The sequence below is a fragment of the Neolamprologus multifasciatus genome, chromosome 4 (assembly GCF_963576455.1).
Source record: "Neolamprologus multifasciatus chromosome 4, fNeoMul1.2, whole genome shotgun sequence".
Classification (NCBI taxonomy): domain Eukaryota; kingdom Metazoa; phylum Chordata; class Actinopteri; order Cichliformes; family Cichlidae; genus Neolamprologus; species Neolamprologus multifasciatus.
In genome coordinates, this window is record NC_140442.1 from 26772241 (window position 1) to 26795786 (window position 23546).

A 23546-nucleotide genomic window follows, 5' to 3' on the forward strand; every position below is an offset into this window, starting at 1 on the left:
CGCGCACTACGCGCACTACGTACGGTGCGTACTATTAGTACGAGAAGTGCGGAAGTGAGAGGCTTGTGAAATGGGACGGTATATGCTTCGTCGCGCTGTTCAGGTTGCCTAGCAACCATGATACTAACCGCGAGACACGTTACATACAGCTTTGTTTGACAGAAATGAAGGAGAAAATTGTTTTGTTGGCCATTCATTTTTGTTCTGACATCACTTTGATTAGTTGAGTATCTGAGGCTGAGACCACAGGACTGTAAAACATGATTCAAGGGCTTCATTTCTGTACTGAACAGTCATTTAAGATTAGTCTCATGAAAAACATTAACTAATTATTATTCACTAGCTAAAGTCATCTCACTATGGTAATGTAAATATAATATGGCCAATATTATAGTATTGTCAGATTATTATGATATTATTATGATATATATATATATATATATATATATATATATATATATATATATATCACTGACTTTCAGCTTGTTGTGTTTGTGGATATATGACTGACTTTAATTATCCATAAAATCATCAGATTCTCTGTAAGATTAAGGTCGACTATATGTATATTTAGAAGTAGAGGCTTTAAAACCAAGTTAATGCTGAAAGTACAAACATCACTAGTGTCACATAACTTTGCCGACATGTGGCCAACAGCAATGTTTTAATGTTCTTCATTATTAAACATTCGCACATGAATAAGTGACGTCATATTCAGTACTTACTTTTGACAGTTCACTTTTCGGCCGCTCCCTTCTGCCGTATTTTGCGGCAAAATTATCCACACCCACCGCTGCGCTATGAATTGTGGGATATATGGGACCACGAAGCGTGCACCGGACCACGCTTGATATTTGGGGAAATCGACGGCGCATTTGGAGTATGCATTTCAAGTACACTTCGAATTGGGACAGCCGTCGTCGCGTGGCGGTGACGTAACCGCACTTAAAATGCATACTTCAAGCGTGCAGACCCTGAAATGGGACACAGCGAGCGATTGATTGTAGAAAACATGGACGACGCGACAGGTCCCCAAAAATGAAGCCAAAACGTCTCTATCGCCCCCTGGTGTCTGGCTGCAGTATAGGTCATAAACCCCGCCTCCTCTATGTTAGCGGATGGGACTGGGGTCAGACTAAAATAAATTAATTCTCCTTAGATAATTTTTTTCCAAAGATTCTTTCTTTTGTTCACGCTGATTGATGTTCAAGGGGTCTCCTTTCCCATAAGTTTGATTCTAATTCCTACCGCGGTGATGTTAAATTGGGGTGCAACGTCATCATAAGAGCTTTGACTGACAGCTGCAGTCACGGAGAAACTTGCGTATCTCTGTTCGCGAATAGCAGATAGAGCGTAGGCTCTGAGAGGAGGACCAGCGTTTACGCTACGAAAACACGACCGAGTGTTTTAACCTGACAGCCTGAGGTGTTCTTCAGTAAACTGGACTACCTGACAGAAGGACCCGAGGCCCCGCTGCACTTTTTCGGTAAGTTAAATGTGTTTGTAAGCTAATCCGTAACTACCGTCCATAGCTAGCTCCTGAGACCTAGCTAGCTAAAATGAGCACTCGGCTGTCAGGGTTCGTTTAGCTAATCTGTGCAGGTGAATGAATTTACTGAAGAAATCAAGAGAAACGCCCCGGGCTGCTCAGTCACTAATTACTGTACTTTTATTACAAGTATTATATTATACTGTAAAAGCAACAGGCTGCACCTTGCTTCAGCTCCTGTGCAGAGCTGAATATTAAATATGTGCAAACAACAGCATGTTTTCAGTCTCTTGCCACATCTGTAAAGACAGAAACAATTTTTTTTAAAAGCTTGTACTTCAGTAACTCCTCATTAATCAGGAACTATGGATTAAAGTACTGTAGTGTACTGTAATACTGTACTGAAAAAATGTAAGAGAAGAACTTCAGATCCTGAGTGTGTGAGGACAGAAGAATCAGCTTTATTTCAATATTGAGGGATAAAATTTATTTAAAATTTATTTATTTATATCTGAGCTTGATGGTTCTGTTGTCTTTGTGATTACAGGAGCTGCCCTCAGATTCAGACCTCAGCCCCATCGAGTGACAGCAGACAGATCATCCAACATGTTCATATGTTAACTGTAAAATGAACTGATGAAAACAGTACAAAGGTTAAAGTACCACATGTGCTGTAGTGAAAGCTGCAGTTGTTTTATTGATAAAGTTAAAGACAAAAAAAACAAAAGGATTAATCACTCATGTACCTGTGTCACTATATATCAGCATTAACAGGACCTCAGTTTGGTGTTTCACAAAGCTGCTGATCTCAGACCTGCACAGCTTCCGTTTTAAACACTTGATGTACTCAGCTGCATGAAGAGCATATGAGATTTTGTCTAACACAATTAAATAAAACCTGATGAAGGTCAAAGGTCGTCACTTGTATGTTGAACTACAAACTTGTCATCTGGAATTCTTTCACAGTTTTTTGCAGATAGTGTGTTATTTACCATGAAGTGATTCAGAGTTATTCATACCAGAGTAACCAGAGAGGATCACATATTTTTAAATATATAACTTTCTACAGGACTGAATATAATATCTTTATGTAAAAGTCCGGAGCCTCTGGGGAGTATCTGAGTGTTTATTACATTACACAAACCAAAGGTCTCATCACAGTGTTGATGAAATGCTGGGTTTATCCATCTCCTGGGGCGGGCCTACGGAGGAGTGCTGAAGATTTCCCTGTCAGGGAGCTGCTGGTGAAGATCATGAGTCCTGCTTGATCACTGCCATGAGCTTCAGTCTTCCTGGTGTTTCTTAAATGATGCCTCTTACAGCGGGTCAACAGAACTTATGGCACAGGACAGCTGTGATGAAAGAAGTTTCTCCAAACCTCTGCACCCAGGAAACCCAGCTTAGTCCTGATGGTCTCCCTCACTAGTTTATCTCCAGGGTAAATGTAGCTGTTGATATAATATGGACTCTATTATTAAATGAAAAGAACAAATTAGACTACACTACTGAAACCTGCTGCTGTTTTTAAAGTCTCCATGTTACCAGGCTGTAGAGATTTAAACAGTTTTAGATCCATTACACTCACAGTCTTATGTTAAAATCTCAAAGGACAGCATTATATTTTTGATATTAACAGTAACTCTGGGCCTCTGTGGAGTGTGCAGCTGATCTCATCGCTGTCTAAAAATGGATAAAAAAAACCACAAGTGTTGAAGACTATTAAGAGTAGCAGGTGTGTAGCATCGCTAACTAGCTAGCAACAAGCCTTCAACACAATGCGTATGCTACCGGCTAAGCTAACTAACGAATTAACAACAGAGTGATTTTAGAACTATAAGATGATAAGCTGTGTGTCTTTTTTATAACAGTGACATGGTTGTATTTACCTTAATTAAACGAGTCATCAGTCGCGGTAAACCAGCAAAAAAACTCGAGCAGCCGGGCTACGTAAAAAGTGTAGGGGGGCGTGTTTGCGGTCACGTCCAGCGGGTGTGTGGGCGGGAGCGTTACACAGTCGCTCCACCTCAAGTCACTACTGCGCAGACTCTGGCTCCAAATTTGCAAGATGGCAGCCTCCACAAGCGGGGTATTTTGGCTTCATTTTTGCACAATGGTAGGAGGCGGGGTCGCGTCGTCCATGTTTTCTACAGTCAATGGTAGCGACAGTGCGTTCTGTTCGTGCTCTCAAAACAATATATGTATGTGAATTTTTGCGTGTATTCTTATAATTGTTACCTTTTTCTTTTACCCCTGGCTTTTTGTGTTCATGTTCTGTTGTTTTGTATACTTCATCTTCATAAAGTTAAAAAAAAAAAAGTGCGTTCTATTCGTCCATTTTTGCTTAGGAAACTTCTTTGACACGTGACCCGGAAGTATCTCTGTATTTTTTTATTTTATTTTATTTTTTCATGAACTTTATTTAGAACAATAGAACAATAACAATGACAATCTCAAAGAGACAAGCGACATATTGAATCATTCAGAACAGAATCACACCTCCTTTTTCTTTTCTCCCAATCAGAGGAATACACATCACTGCCACAGTGCAGTTAGTATACCACAATGAAATCGACAATAACTGAAAGCAAACATACATACATACATACATATATATACATACACACATATATATATGCATATACACATGCATACGCACACATCTATACACACACATCTACATAATAATAATAATATAAAAAGATGAATAACCAATACAAAAATAAATAACAATAAAAAAGAATGAAAAACAAGGAACAGAAATAAACGAGACAAGGGGGATCATAAAATCTCTAAAAGTGAGGTTCCATAAACAAGGCACATAACTTAATTAAGGGGCTAAGAAAAATCAAACTCTTCTAAAAATCTATGCAATTTGATTGCTTGGGGCTTATTTATGAGCTTAAGAGATTTACGGAACAGGGAGAGTTCGTTTTTAAGAGCAGGCCATGAAGGGGGGGATTTAGCATATTGGCATTTATGAATGTAATACTTTGTTATAATAATGAGATTGTTAACTAAAAATTCACTACTTTTATCCTTAAGGATTACTCCAATTTGAGTATTTTGAAAAGACCAAAAATCAATATTTCCATACTGGGACAATATTAGGACATGGAGAGATTTCCACAAATCCTGGATTGTCACACACCCATAGAACATGTGCTCTGTTGTTTCCGAAGTTGTTTTACAAATATAACAGTTGTCTAACACAAACTTAAATCTGTCTCTCAAAAATTCATTGGAGGGGTAAATATTTTTTGTAGTTCTAAAATGGACTTCTTTAAATTTGGGGGGAATTGGAAATTTTAAATATTTGGTTCTGATCAACGAGATCCCAGATTTGTTATAATCTTTAAAGAGTGAATGTTTTGTCCTACCTGGATATAAGGTGTTAACCAAATACCTCCTCAAAAACCGATTATTGCATTTTTCATTAACCAAGTCAAGACCATCTAGTTAAATTTTATGTAAATTTGGAGTCGGTATATTTGAAAAATTGTTCTTTATCGAATTTACAAGGACTATTGGGATATTCTGCGAAACCTTTTTATAGAGCTCGAGCGAGCAACTCATGTCATATTTCTCATTAAGCCTGTTTAATTCAAGTATATCTCCATTTTCATCCATTATATGTGCCACAGACCAAATTTGTTTTGTCATCCATTCTTCCACACACATAGATTTCCCCCGATTCAATATCACCCTATTATTCCACAGTGGAACGTTGTGGGGACTAAAGTTATGTTTAAACATTAATTTCCAATTTAACAAAACTTGTTGATGAAATTTGGAAAGTTTTATGGGTAGTTTACAAATTTCAAAATCACACACTAAAAGGAATTGGATCCCCCCAACTTTGTTGAAAATAAGAGATGGTATCAAGAACCAGATCTCATTATCATTTTTTAAGAAAGATCGGAGCCAATTAATCTTTAAAATGCCATTCATTATTTCAAAATCGATTGCTTTTAAACCCCCCTCTTCATAGTCTTTTATCAAGTCCCGTTTACTGATATAATGATGTTTATTTTTCCATATGAAATTAAAATTCACCTTATTGACGTCTTTTATAATTCTTGGTGGGATGGCTAGGGAATAAGCTGGATAGATTAATCTGGACAAAGATTCAACCTTGGTCCTGCCGAACAACGTTAAATCTCTCTGTAGCCAATGGTTTAGAGTTTTTTTGCATTTGTCAATTGTATTCTGAATATTCTTTTCTTCACTATCAGCCATGCATTTAGTAATCCAGATTCCAAGATATTTGATTTCAGTTTTGACAGATATATTGTACAAAAAAGAGTGAGAACAATTGTGGATACTCATGAGTTCACATTTGTCCAGGTTCAGGCGTAGTCCAGAAGCATCAGAAAAGACCTTTATTGTATCCAAGGCCAATGGAATTTGTTCTTTATTTTTTAGAAAGATTGTTGTATCATCAGCAAGCTGACTTATTATTAATTTGTGGTCATTTATGTCTAATCCTTTGATGTTTGAATTTATGACAGTAATAGCAAGTAATTCAGTGGCTATAATGAATAAAAGAGGTGAGATGCTGCAGCCCTGCCTGATACCTCTCTCCACCCTGAACCTGGGACATGTGCCTTCTGAAAGAGAAACACAACTATTAATATCAGTGTTTCCGGAAGTATCTCTGTAGAGGCCATGATGTGTTCCGGATGAAGTCGGTATTCGTAATTTCCGAGTTCCCAGTCGGAAATGTGAGATGTTTCAATTCTCAAAAAGCTAAAAGCTAAGGAAATTAGGTTCACTGTTCCTTTATTACCTCACTAATTAAAGGATAGAAATAATAATAATTCACAATTCATCATAATTCATTTTGACCATTCATGAAAACATTTGCCCTAATAAACAGTTTATAAAAATGACACAATTTAAGCATTAGTAAGTAAAGTTTATGCATTGCTCCTCCTTAGTATGCAATATATATACATGGCCTCAGGGAGGGGGTAAGTGGTGGCAATTCAGGCAAGTACTACTTGTTCGATGGGTATTTTGTGTGACAACATCTATGCTTAGGGTTATTTTACCTTGTAAAACATTTATAAAATTATGGCATGAAATAAAATGAAATACTCAAGACTTCAACAAGTCTCAGCTATCTTTAAAACAGCAAAATTACATAGACAAAGATCAAAGAGCAACAGAACATACCAATATATCTGAGGTTTGCAGAATACTGAAATGTTTGTAAGATCTGATCTGAACCAGACTTTGTAAGAGGGCTTTAGGAGAGAAAGATACACTGAGCAGTTAGAGCCACAAGGTCGCTTAACTTAAATATACAAAAGATTCTTTATTTAAAATAAAATATGAATAATTTTAACAAAAATCAACAGTGAATATTTCACAGAGCTTCACAAACAAGTGTAAACAGCACAAAGTGCCCATCATATTCAATTCAATTCAATTTTATTTATATAGCGCCAAATCACAACAACAGTCGCCTCAAGGCGCTTTATATTGCACAGTAGATTGTACAATAATAGATTCAGAGAAAACCCAACAATCATATGACACCCCTATGAGGAAGCACTTTGGCAACAGTGGGAAGGAAAAACTCACTTTTAACAGGAAGAAACCTCCGGCAGAACCAGGCTCAGGGAGGGGCGGGGCCATCTGCTGCGACTGGTTGGGGAGAGAGAAGGAAAACAGGATAAAGACATGCTGTGGAAGAGAGACAGAGGTTAATAACAGATATGATTCAATGCAGAGAGGTCTATTAACACATAGTGAATGAGAAAGGTGACTGGAAAGGAAAAACTCAATACATTATGGGAATCCCCGGGCAGCCTACGTCTATTGCAGCATAACTGACCTGACCCAGCCCTAACTATATGCTTTAGGAAAAAGGAAAGTTTTAAGCTTAATCTTAAAAGTAGAGATAGTGTCTGTCTCCCGAATCCAAACTGGAAGCGAGTTCCACAGAAGAGGGGCCTGAAAACTGAAGGCTCTCCCTCCCATTTTACTTTTAAATACTCTGGGAACAACAAGTAAGCCTGCAGTGTGAGAGCGAAGTGCTCTAATACGGTGATATGGTACTACAAGGTCATTAAGATAAGATGGGGAGATATTAAGCTGACAATGCATGAAAATGTCTCTGGGATGTTTAAGAGTGTGGAATTTCTTTAGTTCATTTCTGAGGTAAAACTTTCCTCTGGTTTGTTGCTTGTTGGCTAGCTTTAGTTAGACACAAGCGCGTAGATTTGGCATGGACGGAAGGGACATGTCCCCACCAATATCCAGGATTATTGAATTGTCCCCACCAATAATTTGATCTCTTCGAGTAAAGAAAAACTAACCCGATAGAAAGAAAAAAACATCTGTCGACGTCTCATTCACCCAGCGGTGCAGAAAGAGTTAAATTACGTTCTCTACTGGAGTCCTACGTCATGTGACAAATATGGTCAATGTCATTGGCTGTGCCTTTCAGGGAGCTCTGTTTAGTTTTAGCAGCGGCAAGCCTGCGCTGCGAGGAGGAGAGGTCGACGGCAGCAAAAAGGAAGAACCTGGATATAAGAAAGTATTTTTCAAAGAAACCTGTAAGTCACTTAAAGCCAAGTTCACTCAGTTTTGTACGTTTTTTGACACTTAACTACTTCCACAATTTTCAGCCGATTTTCACCGTTCAAATTTTAAACTATTCTGCTATTTCTGCTAATGTGGGCTATGACTTTTGCTATTTTTTGCTATTATACTTTTTAAAATATTAAGCTTTTTTCCTTTAATTTGTCCCATTGAAATGAATGGAAAACTTCCGCAATTCTGCTAGAACTTGCTTGTTTTTGAAACTTAAGTACTTCCTCATACTTTCACCTAGAACAACCATTCAAACTTTAAAATGTTCACAAATTATTGGGCTATTCATGTATGATTCAGCTTTTTCATATCTGTTACCATTTTCATCTTATCCCTCTTCAAGTTTTGAGTTTCATCTTTGTGATTTTTCACAAAATACATGGGTTGTTATTGTATCTATGCAGTTGGTTCTAAGTGAGCCACTGTACCTTTGGCAATTTTCTCTTCATGTCCGAACAACTTCTTGCTACTTGCTCAATTTTCACTCAACTCCCACAAATTATACATCAAAATGTAGGTATTTTTGCTGGCTTTCAGAAAATGTCACTATCATTGTTGTGGAATTTATAGAATTTTGGCAAATCTCCTCAGATCAACACAAACTCTGAAAACTCTCCATAGAAAGTCAAGTTTTTGAAACTTAACTACTTCCTCATATTTTCACTTAGAACAACCATTCAAACTTTAAAATGTTCTCAAACTATTGGGCTATTCAGGTATAAATCAGCTTTTTCAAATCTTTTACCGTTTTATTTTTATCCCTCTTAAAGTTTTCAGTTGCAAAATTGTGATTTTTCAGAAAATACATGGGTTGTTATGGTTGCTATGCACTTGGCTTTCACTGTGCCACTGTAGGTTTCGCAGTCTTCTCTTCATGTCCGAACAACTTCTTGCTACTTGCTCAATTTTCACTCAACTTCCACAAATTATACATCAAGACGTAGGTATTTTTGCTGGCTTTCAGAAAATGTCACTATCATTGTTGTGGGATTTATAGAATTTTGGCAAATCTCCTCAGACCAACACAAAGTCTCAAAACTCTCCATAGAAAGTCAATGGAGAGTTTGTTCAAAATCACCGCTTGATTTCTGTAATGAGAGGCATATTCGAATCGTCATATCTCCTTAACGAAGCGAAGTTAAGACATAAGGCTTGTCCGAGTATATCTTCAGACACTCCTGACGCTCACAATTCAAGAATTATTTTCTCACCTATTACCGTTTTGAGATGAGTTAGACTTGTTTGAGGGTAGGAAATTCGTCCTTCACTCAGATTTCTTCAGATTTCAAACTCTGGAAATGAGGCAATTTTTTCTCTCGTCATATCTTTTTTTTGGATTTCCACAGAGACCTGAAAATTTCCATGACTGTTCACCAAAGCCTGCTGTCTCTTACGGTGAAAGAATGATATCGATACTCCAAATAGATTTAGAGTTAGAAAGAGTTGTTTTAGGGCAAGTCAAGACAGTTTTTGCTTCGCCTCTACTCAGTTATGGTGCATTACAAGTCAAATATCTTTAATAATTCATATTTTAATGATAAATTGTCAACACTTGAAGATTCCCCCATCTCTTCTGAACAAAACAGTGTAAGAATGACCGTTCTAGCCCCTACGGTTAGGAAATTATGGTCATTTGTTTGAGTTTAGTCCTCACTATGAGAAATAGACTGCAAAAATCCTGTCTCTCTGCTGCGTGTGTAAAAAAGGCTGCACCTGTTTTGGCGGGGAAAAAGTACACAGCCTCTCTGATTGGTGGATTCAAATTTAGCAGATCCCAGGCTGCTTGACTGACTTAAAAACTTGCTTCTCTCTCTTTCTGTGTGTGTTATAGTATTTCTAAATGATAGTATTTCTGCTTTTTATAGTATTTCTGCTAAATGATAGTATTTCTGCTTTTTATAGTATTTGTGCTTAATATAGTATTTGTGCTTAATATAGTATTTCTGCTAAATTATAGTATTTCTGCTTTTTATATTATTTCTGCTTTTTATAGTATTTTTGCTTAATATAGGATTTCTGCTTTTTATAGTATTTCTGCTAAATTATAGTATTTCTGCTTTTTATAGTATTTTTGCTAAATTATAGTATTTCTGCTTTTTATAGTATTTCTGTTAAATTATAGTATTTGTGCTTAATATAGTATTTCTGCTTTCAATAGGATTTGTGCTTAATATAGTATTTCTGCTTTTTATAGGATTTGTGCTTAATATAGTATTTCTGCTTTTTATAGGATTTGTGCTTAATATAGGATTTGTGCTTAATATAGTATTTCTGCTTTTTATAGTATTTCTGCTTAATATAGTATTTCTGCTAAATTATAGTATTTCTGCTAAATTATAGTATTTCTGCTTAATATAGTATTTCTGCTTTTTATACTATTTGTGCTAAAACATAGTATTTATACTAAATGTAGTATTCATGCTTAATCATACTATTTCTATATATTACTGCCAGGTCCCCAGGCAGCCAATCCTCTCTGAGTACTGAGACATTCAAATTTACAAATCAGAGCCTGCACGGCTTCCCAGACAGCCAATCATATCTGAGGGCTGAGGCATTCAAATTTGCATATTGGGGCCTGCACGGCTTCGCAGCCAGCCAATCATATCTGAGGTGTGCCGTTTCTTCTCTCGTCATATCTCAGCAACGGTTGTACAAAGAGCAATGAAAATCGCAGTCAAAGTACACCAAAGTCCGCTGATTCACCCAGTACAAGAATTATGTTTCTAGTCCACCTAGTTTTTGAGTTACACAACGTTTTGTAACTCCAAAAAAACTGCGTTTTTCGCCTCTCACCGCGATCTAATTCTGACTGTTCATCACCCTGTTTTCCAGGCGCCTGTTCTCTTCCCCAGTGGCGCAGTTGGTAGTGACACGGGTCTGCAACACAAAGGTCCTGGGTTCAATTACACCTTGGTCAACATGTTTTTTTCCCCTACAAATTAATACACTATCACAGACCAGTAATTCATATTGATTATTTATTACAATTCTGCAAACTTTTATGATTTTACCAGCTTTTCTAATATGGACCTCACATTCTTGTTAACACTCCATGGCACAAATACTGTTCCCTTTAGGCTCTGTGTATGTGTGTGTGTATCAATATTTCTCCCATTTTCAAGTATTACTCCTCCATAATTGTATTTCTGTTAAATCAAAGTACTTTTACTACATCTTAGTACTTCTGCTCAATCATAGTATTTCTGCTAAATCATAGTATTTTTGCCAAATCATGGTTTTTGTGCCAAATCATAACATTTGTGTTATGTTATAGTATTACTACTAAGTGGAGGAATTTCTGTCATGTTACAGTATATGTGCTGATTACAGTATTTCTGCTAAATCATATTATTTCTACTATATTATATTTCTCTTTCTAAATATAGCATTTCTGCTATATAATTGTATTTCTGCTATGTTATAATATTTGTGCTAAACCAGAGTATTTGTGCTGAAACATAGTATTTCTGCCAAATGATAGTATTTCTGTCAAATTATAGTATTTGTGCTAAAACATAGTATTAATTTAAAATTACAATATTCATAGTTCATCACAGTGTCTCTGGTAAATCACAGTATTTCTGCTATGTTGTACTATTTTTCTAAATCATAGTGTTTCTGTAATGTTTAAGTATTTTTGGCTAAATATATTCTTTCTGTTATCTTATACTATTTCTCCTAAATTCTTGTATATTTGAGAAGTTATCATGTTTCTGGTAAGTTACAATATTTCTGCCAAGTTATGCTATGCTATTGTATTTCTGCCAAGTATTATGTTTCCTCTAAGATATTGCAATTCTGCTAAGTTATTACTTTTTAGCAAAGTTCCTTTGTTTCTGCAAAGTTTTTACAATTTCTGCAACTTTTCAGCTTTTTCAGCTAGTTTTTGCAAACAGCTTAAGCTTTAAAGCATCCACACTGCATTTTCGCAGGAAATGCAAATTTTTCTAGTTGTGTGGATGCTTTAAGGCATCCACACTATTGTTTTCCTGTTTCTCTTTATTGTGTGGATGCTTTAAGGCATCCACACTATTGTTTTCCTGTTTCTCTTTATTGTGTGGATGCTTTAAGGCATCCACACTATTGTTTTCCTGTTTCTCTTTATTGTGTGGATGCTTTTAAAAGCATCCACACAATAAATAATAGCAACCAGGCTCACACCTGCCTGCCTAACGAGCTCTGTCTCACTCTGCCATTATTCATCTTAAACACTTCTCTTTTAACTGCTGCTGTGTCCACAGTGTTTGCTCATCAGCCATCATTTTACCCTCAAAACGTCGCCATCATTGTTCTCTGTCCAACACCGTGTCTTTGAAAGCTCAGAGATGTAAACTTTTTAAACTGTGTGGATCCAAGTGGAGGGATAACATTTTAGTTATTCAGTGATTCAAAGACTATGAACTTTTAATATTCATTCAGATGTTTTCTGACTCTAAATTGTGTTTTCTCATTTCTTATGTTTTTCTCATTTACAATTAAAACATTTTCAGCTGTTTTCCAACTTCTTCTGTGTGGATGTCAGCTTTAGCAGTTCAGCACTTTTGTTTTCAGGTTAAAATTTCTGTATTTTTCCACTCATTCAACATTTTTAACTTAAAATTCAGCAATTAATTCATTTCAGTGCATACATTCAGATTCAAGCATTCACACTGCAGTTTCTTCAGAAAATGCACTTTCTAGTTATTAGTGTGAATGCTTGTAAAAGCATTCACAGTATTGTTGTTGTAATCTTTATTAGTGTGAATGCTTGAAAAGCATTCACAGTATTGTTCTTCTGTTTCTTTATTAGTGTGAATGCTTGTAAAAGCATTCACAGTATTGTTCTTCTACATATTTATTATTATTTCATGTTCCGTACGTTTTTTGGCATCTATCTCCTTCAAAACCGTTCAACTTAGAAAAACCATTCAAACACCATTAGATTCCTCTTCTTTTGGACAAGTGTGCTTGTATTTTTCTTATTTTTAACATTTATATTTTTAATTTTATTCAACTTTTTTCAACAAAAATTTCCCATGTATTTCAATGGGGAGACCCTTCAAATCCTCATTCAACTTACTCATTTTTAAACTCTTACTACTTCCACATACATTGACATAGAGCCACCATTCAAACTTTAAAACGAAGACAAGACATTCAACTATTCAACTTGTATTTATCTTTTCAATATCTATTATACTTTTTCTTCAGTTCCAGTTTAAGTTTCATGATGTTTTTTCAACCGTTTCAGAGTTTATAATGGGTGTGTATGGGACGGAATGTTGGCGCTAGAGTGAGACAGCTCAACTGCTAGAGTGAGAGGAGCGAAAAAATTAATCTTAAAATCTTTTTTAAAAACTGCTGCTGTGTCCGCAGCGTTTGCTCTACAGGTATGATTTTACCCTCAAAACGTAGCCATCGCTGTCCTCTTTCATCCAATGTGTTTATTATTGTAATAGGTGTTATGGTTCTTTCATAAATGTCACCAATGCACAGCCTCCTCCCTCCAACTCTTCCATAGACTCTAATGTTAAAATGGCTCAGAAGGTTCATTTGAAAATCAGAAGAGCATGGTGTCTTTACACTGTCACCACGTCCATATAATAAACTCCACAGGCATGAAAACTGAGAATTCAGTAGACCAGACATTTCTGGCACTCACGGTGAAAGAATTTTGTCAATACGACCTGTACTTTTCATTTGGGAACGATTTGTTTCGGCCTGACTTTTCTGTTCATTTTAAGCATCAAAAGTGAGGCGCATGTCTGTGTGTATGGAGCCATTGGGTGCAGTCTCTATAGCAGCCAGGCTCACACCTGCCTGCCTAACGAGCTCTCTCTCACTCTGCCAAGATTCATCTTAAACACTTCTCTTTCAACTGCTGCTGTGTCCACAGTGTTTGCTCTACAGCCATCATTTTACCCTCAAAACGTCGCCATCGTTGTTCTCTTTCCAACACTGTGTCTTTCAAAGCTCAAACATTTAAAAATTTTAAACTGTGTGGATCCAAGTGGAGTGATCACATTTTAGTCATTCAGTGATTCAAAGAGTATGAACTTTTAATATTCATTCAGATGTTTTCTGATCTAAATTTTTTTTCTCATTACTTAGGTTTTTCTAATTTACATTTAAAACATTTTCAGCTATTTTCCAACTTTTTCTGTGTAAACGTCAGCTATAATAAGTTCTGCACTTTTGTTTTCAGGTTAAATTCTGTTTTTTGTTTTGTTTTTTATTTCATTCAAACTTTTTAATTTAAAACTCAGTAATTAATTCATTTCAGTGCATACATTCAGATTCAAGCATTCACACTGCAGTTTCTTCAGAAAATGCACTTTCTAGTTATTAGTGTGAATGCTTGTAAAAGCATTCACAGTATTGTTCTTCTACATATTTATTATTATATTTTATTCTTCCGTACGTTTTTTGAAGTCCTACTCCTTCAAAACCGTTCAACTTAGAAAAACCATTCAAACACCGTTAGATTCCTCTTCTTTTGGACATGACTGCTTCTATTTTTCTCATTTTTAACATTTATATTTTTAATTTTATTCAACTTTTTTCAACAAAAATTTCCCATGTATTTCAATGGGGAGACCCTTCAAATCCTCATTCAACTTACTCATTTTTAAACTCTTACTACTTCCACATACGTTGACATAGAGCCACCATTCAAACTTTAAAACGAAGACAAGACATTCAACTATTCAACTTGTATTTATCTTTTCAATATCTATTATACTTTTTCTTCAGTTCCAGTTTAAGTTTCATGATGTTTTTTCACCCGTTTCAGAGTTTATAATGGGTGTGTATGGGACGGAATGTTGGGGCTAGAGTGAGACAGCTCAACTGCTAGAGTGAGAGGAGCGAAAAAATTAATCTTAAAATCTTTTTTTAAAACTGCTGCTGTGTCCGCAGCGTTTGCTCTACAGGTATGATTTTACCCTCAAAACGTAGCCATCGCTGTCCTCTTTCATCCAATGTGTTTACTATTGTACTAGGTGTTATGGTTCTTTCATAAATGTCACCAATGCACAGCCTCCTCCCTCTAACCCTTCCATAGACTCTAATGTTAAAATGGCTCAGGAGGTTCGTTTGAAAATCAGAAGAGCATGGGTTCTTTCCACTGTCACCACGTCCATATAATAAACTCCACAGGCATGAAAACTGAGAATTCAGTAGACCAGACATTGCTGCCACTCACGGTGAAAGAATTTTGTCAATACGACCTGTACTTTTTATTTGGGAACGATTTGTTTCGGCCTGACTTTTCTGTTCATTTTAAGCAGCAAAAGTGAGGCGCATGTCTGTGTGTGTGTAGGGAGCCATTGGGTGCAGTCCCTATAGCAACCAGGCTCACACCTGCCTGCCTAACGAGCTCTCTCTCACTCTGCCAAGATTCATCTTAAACACTTTTCTTTCAACTGCTGCTGTGTCCACAGTGTTTGCTCATCAGCCATCATTTTACCCTCAAAACGTCGCCATCATTGTTCTCTGTCCAACACCGTGTCTTTAAAAGCTCAGAGATGTAAAGTTTTTAAACTGTGTGGATCCAAGTGGAGGGATCACATTTTAGTCATTCAGTGATTCAAAGAATATGAACTTTTAATATTCATTCAGATGTTATCTGACTCTAAATTGTGTTTTCTCATTTCTTAGGTTTTTCTAATTTACAATTAAAACATTTTCAGCTCTTTTCCAACTTCTTCTGTGTGGATGTCAGCTTTTAGCAGTTCAGCACTTTTGTTTTCAGGTTAAAATTTCTGTATTTTTCATCTCATTCAACATTTTTAACTTAAAATTCAGCAATTAATTCATTTCAGTGCATACATTCAGATTCAAGCATTCACACTGCAGTTTCTTCAGAAAATGCACTTTCTAGTTATTATTAGTGTGAATGCTTGTAAAAGCATTCACAGTATTGTTCTTCTACATATTTATTAGTGTGAATGCTTGTAAAAGCATTCACAGTATTGTTGTTGTAATCTTTATTATTATTATATTTTATCTATTCCGTACGTTTTTTGTACTCCTACTCCTTCAAAACCGTTCAACTTAGAAAAACCATTCAAACACCGTTAGATTCCTCTTCTTTTGGACATGACTGCTTCTATTTTTCTCATTTTTAACATTTATATTTTTAATTTTATTCAACTTTTTTCAACAAAAATTTCCCATGTATTTCAATGGGGAGACCCTTCAAATCCTCATTCAACTTACTCATTTTTAAACTCTTACTACTTCCACATACATTGACATAGAGCAACCATTCAAACTTTAAAACGAAGACAAGACATTCAACTATTCAACTTGTATTTATCTTTTCCATATCTATTATACTTTTTCTTCAGTTCCAGTTTAAGTTTAATGATGTTTTTTCACCCGTTTCAGAGTTTATAATGGGGGTGTATGGGACGGAATGTTGGCGCTAGAGTGAGACAGCTCAACTGCTAGAGTGAGAGGAGCAAAATAATTAATCTTAAAATCTTTTTTAAAACTGCTGCTGTGTCCGCAGCGTTTACTCTACAGGTCTGGTTTTACCCTCAAAACGTAGCCACCGCTGTCCTCTTTCATCCAATGTGTTTATAATAGTAATAGGTATTATGGTTCTTTCATAAATGTCACCGATGCACAGCCTCCTCCCTCCAACTCTTCCATAGACTCTAATGTTAAAATGGCTCTGGAGGTTCGTTTGAAAATCAGAAGAGCATGGTGTCTTTCCACTGTCACCACGTCCATATAATAAACTCCACAGGCATGAAAACTGAGAATTCAGTAGACCAGACATTGCTGCCGCTCACGGTGAAAGAATTTTGTCAATACGACCTGTACTTTTCATTTGGGAACGATTTGTTTCGGGCTGACTTTTCTGTTCATTTTAAGCAGCAAAAGTGAGGGCCATGTCTGTGTGCGTGTCACACCTGCCTGCCTAACGAGCTCTGCCTGCCACTCTGCCAAGATTCATCTTAAACACTTCTCTTTCAACTGCTGCTGTGTCCACAGCGTTTGCTCTACAGGTATGATTTTACCCTCAAAATGTAGCCATCGCTGTCCTCTTTCATCCAATGTGTTTATTATAGTAATAGGTGTTATGGTTCTTTCATAAATGTCACCGATGCACAGCCTCCTCCCTCCAACTCTTCCAGACTCTAATGTTAAAATGGCTAAGAAAGTTCGTTTGAAAATCAGAAGTACAGGCTGTCTTTACACTGTCACCACGTCCATATAATAAACTCCACACCCATGAAAACTGAGAATTATGTAAACTAGACATTGCTGGTGCTTACGGTGAAAGAATTTTGTCGATACAACGTGTACTTTTCATTTGGGAAGAATTTGTTTGGGGCTGACTTTTCTGTTCATTTTAAGCAGCAAAAGTGAGGTGCATGTCTGTATGCCTGTGTATGGAGCCATTGGGTGAAGTCACTACAGCAACTAGGCTCACACCTGCCTGCCTAACGAGCTCTCTCTCACTCTGCCAAGATTCATCTTAAACACTTCTCTTTCAACTGCTTCTGTGTCCACAATGTTTGCTCTACAGCCATCATTTTACCCTCAAAACGTCGCCATCGTTGTTCTCTTTCCAACACTGTGTCTTTCAAAGGTCAGACATTTAAAATTTTTAAACTGTGTGGATCCAAGTGGAGGGATCACATTTTAGTCATTCAGTGATTCAAAGAATATGAACTTTTAATATTCATTCAGATGTTTTCTGACTCTAAATTTTATTTTCTCATTTCTTAGGTTTTTCTCATTTACCTTTAAACATTTTCAGCTATTTTCCAACTTCTTCTGTGTAAATGTCAGCTTTTAGCAGTTCAGCACTCTTGTTTTCAGCCGAAATATTCTGTATTTTTCATCTCATTCAAAATCTTTAACTTAAATTCAGCAATTAATTCATTTCAATGCATACATTCAGATTCAAGCATTCACACTGCAGTTTCTTCAGAAAATGCACTTTCTAGTTATTATATTTTATCTATTCCGTACGTTTTTTGTACTCCTACTCCTTCAAAACCGTTCAACTTAGAAAAACCATTCAAACACCATTAGATTCCTCTTCTTTTGGACATGACTGCTTCTATTTTTCTCATTTTTAACATTTATATTTTTAATTTTATTCAACTTTTTTCAACAAAAATTTCCCATGTATTTCAATGGGGAGACCCTTCAAATCCTCATTCAACTTACTCATTTTTAAACTCTTACTACTTCCACATACATTGACATAGAGCAACCATTCAAACTTTAAAACGAAGACAAGACATTCAACTATTCAACTTGTATTTATCTTTTCAATATCTATTATACTTTTTCTTCAGTTCCAGTTTAAGTTTCATGATGTTTTTTCAGCCGTTTCAGAGTTTATAATGGGTGTGTATGGGACGGAATGTTGGCGCTAGAGTGAGACAGCTCAACTGCTAGAGTGAGAGGAGCGAAAAAATTAATCTTAAAATCTTTTTTAAAACTGCTGCTGTGTCCGCAGCGTTTGCTCTACATGTATGATTTTACCCTCAAAACGTAGCCATCGCTGTCCTCTTTCATCCAATGTGTTTACTATTGTACTAGGTGTTATGGTTCTTTCATAAATGTCACCAATGCACAGCCTCCTCCCTCCAACTCTTCCATAGACTCCAATGTTAAAATAGCTCAGAAGGTTCCTTTGAAAATCAGAAGAGCATGGTGTCTTTCCACTGTCACCACGTCAATATAATAAACTCCACAGGCATGAAAACTGAGAATTCAGTAGTCCAGACATTGCTGCCGCTCACGGTGAAAGAATTTTGTCAATACGACGTGTACTTTTTATTTGGGAAGGATTTGTTTGGGCCTGACTTTTCTGTTCATTTTAAGCAGCAAAAGTGAGGTGCATGTCTGTGTGCCTGTGTATGGAGCCATTGGGTGCAGTCATTACAGCAGCCAGGCTCACACCTGCCTGCTTAACGAGCTCTCTCTCACTCTGCCAAGATTCATCTTAAACACTTCTCTTTGAACGACTGCTGTGTCCACAGTGTTTGCTCTACAGCCATCATTTTACCCTCAAAACGTAGCCATCATTCTTCTCTTTCCAACACCGTGTCTTTGAAAGCTCAGAGATGTAAACTTTTTAAACTGTGTGGATCCAAGTGGAGGGATCACATTTTAGTCATTCAGTGATTCAAAGAATATGAACTTTTAATATTCATTCAGATGTTTTCTGACTCTAAATTTTATTTTCTCATTTCTTAGGTTTTTCTCATTTACCTTTAAACATTTTCAGCTATTTTCCAACTTCTTCTGTGTAAATGTCAGCTTTTAGCAGTTCAGCACTTTGGTTTTCAGGTTAAAATTCAGTTTTTTTATCCCATTCAAAATTTTTAACTCAAAATTCAGCAATTAATTCATTTCAGTGCATACATTCAGATTCAAGCATTCACACTGCAGTTTCTTCAGAAAATGCACTTTCTAGTTATTATATTTTATTCTGTATTCCGTACGTTTTTTGAAGTCCTACTCCTTCAAAACCGTTCAACTTAGAAAAACCATTCAAACACCGTTAGATTCCTCTTCTTTTGGACATGACTGCTTCTATTTTTCTCATTTTTAACATTTATATTTTTAATTTTATTCAACTTTTTTCAACAAAAATTTCCCATGTATTTCAATGGGGAGACCCTTCAAATCCTCATTCAACTTACTCATTTTTAAACTCTTACTACTTCCACTTACATTGACATAGAGCAACCATTCAAACTTTAAAACGAAGACAAGACATTCAACTATTCAACTTGTATTTATCTTTTCAATATCTATTATACTTTTTCTTCAGTTCCAGTTTAAGTTTCATGCTGTTTTTTCACCCGTTTCAGATTTTATAATGGGTGTGTATGGGACGGAATGTTGGGGCTAGAGTGAGACAGCTCAACTGCTAGAGTGAGAGGAGCGAAAAAATTAATCTTGAAATCTTTTTTAAAAACTGCTGCTGTGTCCGCAGCGTTTGATCTACAGGTATGATTTTACCCTCAAAACGTAGCCATCGCTGTCCTCTTTCATCCAATGTGTTTACTATTGTACTAGGTGTTATGGTTCTTTCATAAATGTCACCAATGCACAGCCTCCTCCCTCCAACTCTTCCATAGACTCTAATGTTAAAATTGCTCAGAAAGTTTGTCTGAAAATCAGAAGTACAGGCTCTCTTTACACTGTTACCACGTCCATATAATAAACTCCACAGGCATGAAAACTGAGAATTATGTAGACCAGACATTGCTGCCGCTCACGGTGAAAGAATTTTGTCGATACGACATGTACTTTTCATTTGGGAAGGATTTGTTTCGGGCTGACCTTTCTGTTCATTTTAAGCAGCAAAAGTGAGGCGCATGTCTGTGTGCTTGTCACACCTGCCTGCCTAACGAGCTCTGCCTGCCACTCTGCCAAGATTCATCTTAAACACTTCTCTTTCAACTGCTGCTGTGTCCACAGTGTTTGCTCTACAGCCATCATTTTACCCTCAAAACGTAGCCATCGCTGTCCTCTTTCATCCAATGTGTTTATTATAGTAATAGGTGTTATGGTTCTTTCATAAATGTCACCAATGCACAGCCTCCTCCCTCCAACTCTTCCATAGACTCTAATGTTAAAATTGCTCAGAAAGTTTGTCTGAAAATCAGAAGTACAGGCTGTCTTTACACTGTTACCACGTCCATATAATAAACTGGACGTGGTAACAGTCCAGTTTATTATTCACAAAAAGCATTCACAATACTGTGAATGCTTTTACAAGCATTCACAGTATTGTTCTTCTACATATTTATTAGTGTGAATGCTTGTAAAAGCATTCACAGTATTGTTCTTCTACATATTTATTAGTGTGAATGCTTGTAAAAGCATTCACAGTATTGTTCTTCTACATATTTATTAGTGTGAATGCTTGTAAAAGCATTCACAGTATTGTTGTTGTAATCTTTATTATTATTATATTTTATCTATTCCGTACGTTTTTTGTACTCCTACTCCTTCAAAACCGTTCAACTTAGAAAAACCATTCAAACACCGTTAGATTCCTCTTCTTTTGGACATGACTGCTTCTATTTTTCTCATTTTTAACATTTATATTTTTAATTTTATTCAACTTTTTTCAACAAAAATTTCCCATGTATTTCAATGGGGAGACCCTTCAAATCCTCATTCAACTTACTCATTTTTAAACTCTTACTACTTCCACATACATTGACATAGAGCCACCATTCAAACTTTAAAACGAAGCCAAGACATTCAACTATTCAACTTGTATTTATCTTTTCAATATCTATTATACTTTTTCTTCAGTTCCAGTTTAAGTTTCATGATGTTTTTTCACCCGTTTCAGAGTTTATAATGGGTGTGTATGGGACGGAATGTTGGCGCTAGAGTGAGACAGCTCAACTGCTAGAGTGAGAGGAGCAAAATAATTAATCTTAAAATCTTTTTTAAAACTGCTGCTGTGTCCGCAGCGTTTGCTCTACAGGTCTGGTTTTACCCTCAAAACGTAGCCACCGCTGTCCTCTTTCATCCAATGTGTTTATTATAGTAATAGGTGTTATGGTTCTTTCATAAATGTCACCGATGCACAGCCTCCTCCCTCCAACTCTTCCATAGACTCTAATGTTAAAATGGCTCTGGAGGTTCGTTTGAAAATCAGAAGAGCATGGTGTCTTTCCACTGTCACCACGTCCATATAATAAACTCCACAGGCATGAAAACTGAGAATTCAGTAGACCAGACATTGCTGCCGCTCACGGTGAAAGAATTTTGTCAATACGACCTGTACTTTTCATTTGGGAACGATTTGTTTCGGGCTGACTTTTCTGTTCATTTTAAGCATCAAAAGTGAGGGCCATGTCTGTGTGCGTGTCACACCTGCCTGCCTAACGAGCTCTGCCTGCCACTCTGCCAAGATTCATCTTAAACACTTCTCTTTCAACTGCTGCTGTGTCCACAGCGTTTGCTCTACAGGTATGATTTTACCCTCAAAATGTAGCCATCGCTGTCCTCTTTCATCCAATGTGTTTATTATAGTAATAGGTGTTATGGTTCTTTCATAAATGTCACCGATGCACAGCCTCCTCCCTCCAACTCTTCCATAGACTCTAATGTTAAAATGGCTAAGAAAGTTCGTTTGAAAATCAGAAGTACAGGCTGTCTTTACACTGTCACCACGTCCATATAATAAACTCCACACCCATGAAAACTGAGAATTATGTAGACTAGACATTGCTGGTGCTTACGGTGAAAGAATTTTGTCGATACAACGTGTACTTTTCATTTGGGAAGAATTTGTTTGGGGCTGACTTTTCTGTTCATTTTAAGCAGCAAAAGTGAGGTGCATGTCTGTATGCCTGTGTATGGAGCCATTGGGTGAAGTCACTACAGCAACTAGGCTCACACCTGCCTGCCTAACGAGCTCTGTCTCACTCTGCCAAGATTCATCTTAAACACTTCTCTTTCAACTGCTTCTGTGTCCACAATGTTTGCTCTACAGCCATCATTTTACCCTCAAAACGTCGCCATCGTTGTTCTCTTTCCAACACTGTGTCTTTCAAAGATCAGACATTTAAAATTTTTAAACTGTGTGGATCCAAGTGGAGGGATCACATTTTAGTCATTCAGCGATTCAAAGAATATGAAATTTAATATTCATTCAGATGTTTTCTGACTCTAAATTTTATTTTCTCATTTCTTAGGTTTTTCTCATTTACCTTTAAAACATTTTCAGCTATTTTCCAACTTCTTCTGTGTAAATGTCAGCTTTTAGCAGTTCACCACTTTGGTTTTCAGGTTAAAAATTCAGTTTTTTTTATCCCATTCAAAATTTTTAACTTAAATTCAGCAATTAATTCATTTCAGTGCATACATTCAGATTCAAGCATTCACACTGCAGTTTCTTCAGAAAATGCACTTTCTAGTTATTATATTTTATTCTTCCGTACGTTTTTTGAAGTCCTACTCCTTCAAAACCGTTCAACTTAGAAAAACCATTCAAACACCATTAGATTCCTCTTCTTTTGGACATGACTGCTTCTATTTTTCTCATTTTTAACATTTATATTTTTAATTTTATTCAACTTTTTTCAACAAAAATTTCCCATGTATTTCAATGGGGAGACCCTTCAAATCCTCATTCAACTTACTCATTTTTAAACTCTTACTACTTCCACATACATTGACATAGAGCAACCATTCAAACTTTAAAACGAAGACAAGACATTCAACTATTCAACTTGTATTTATCTTTTCAATATCTATTATACTTTTTCTTCAGTTCCAGTTTAAGTTTCATGATGTTTTTTCACCCGTTTCAGAGTTTATAATGGGTGTGTATGGGACGGAATGTTGGGGCTAGAGTGAGACAGCTCAACTGCTAGAGTGAGAGGAGCGAAAAAATTAATCTTAAAATCTTTTTTAAAAACTGCTGCTGTGTCCGCAGCGTTTGCTCTACAGGTATGATTTTACACCT

At 36.4% G+C, this 23546-nt stretch overlaps 1 long non-coding RNA gene across 1 annotated transcript in view; it reads left to right on the plus strand.

Annotated features, from left to right (window-relative positions):
• Window positions 1-454: 454 nt before the first annotated feature.
• Window positions 455-23546, plus strand: part of LOC146520668 (uncharacterized) — a 489613-nt gene continuing 466521 nt past the window's right edge. The window contains exon 1 of the long non-coding RNA XR_014873604.1: window positions 455-2142. This is a non-coding gene — a long non-coding RNA (uncharacterized LOC146520668). The remainder of the gene's footprint in view (window positions 2143-23546) is intronic.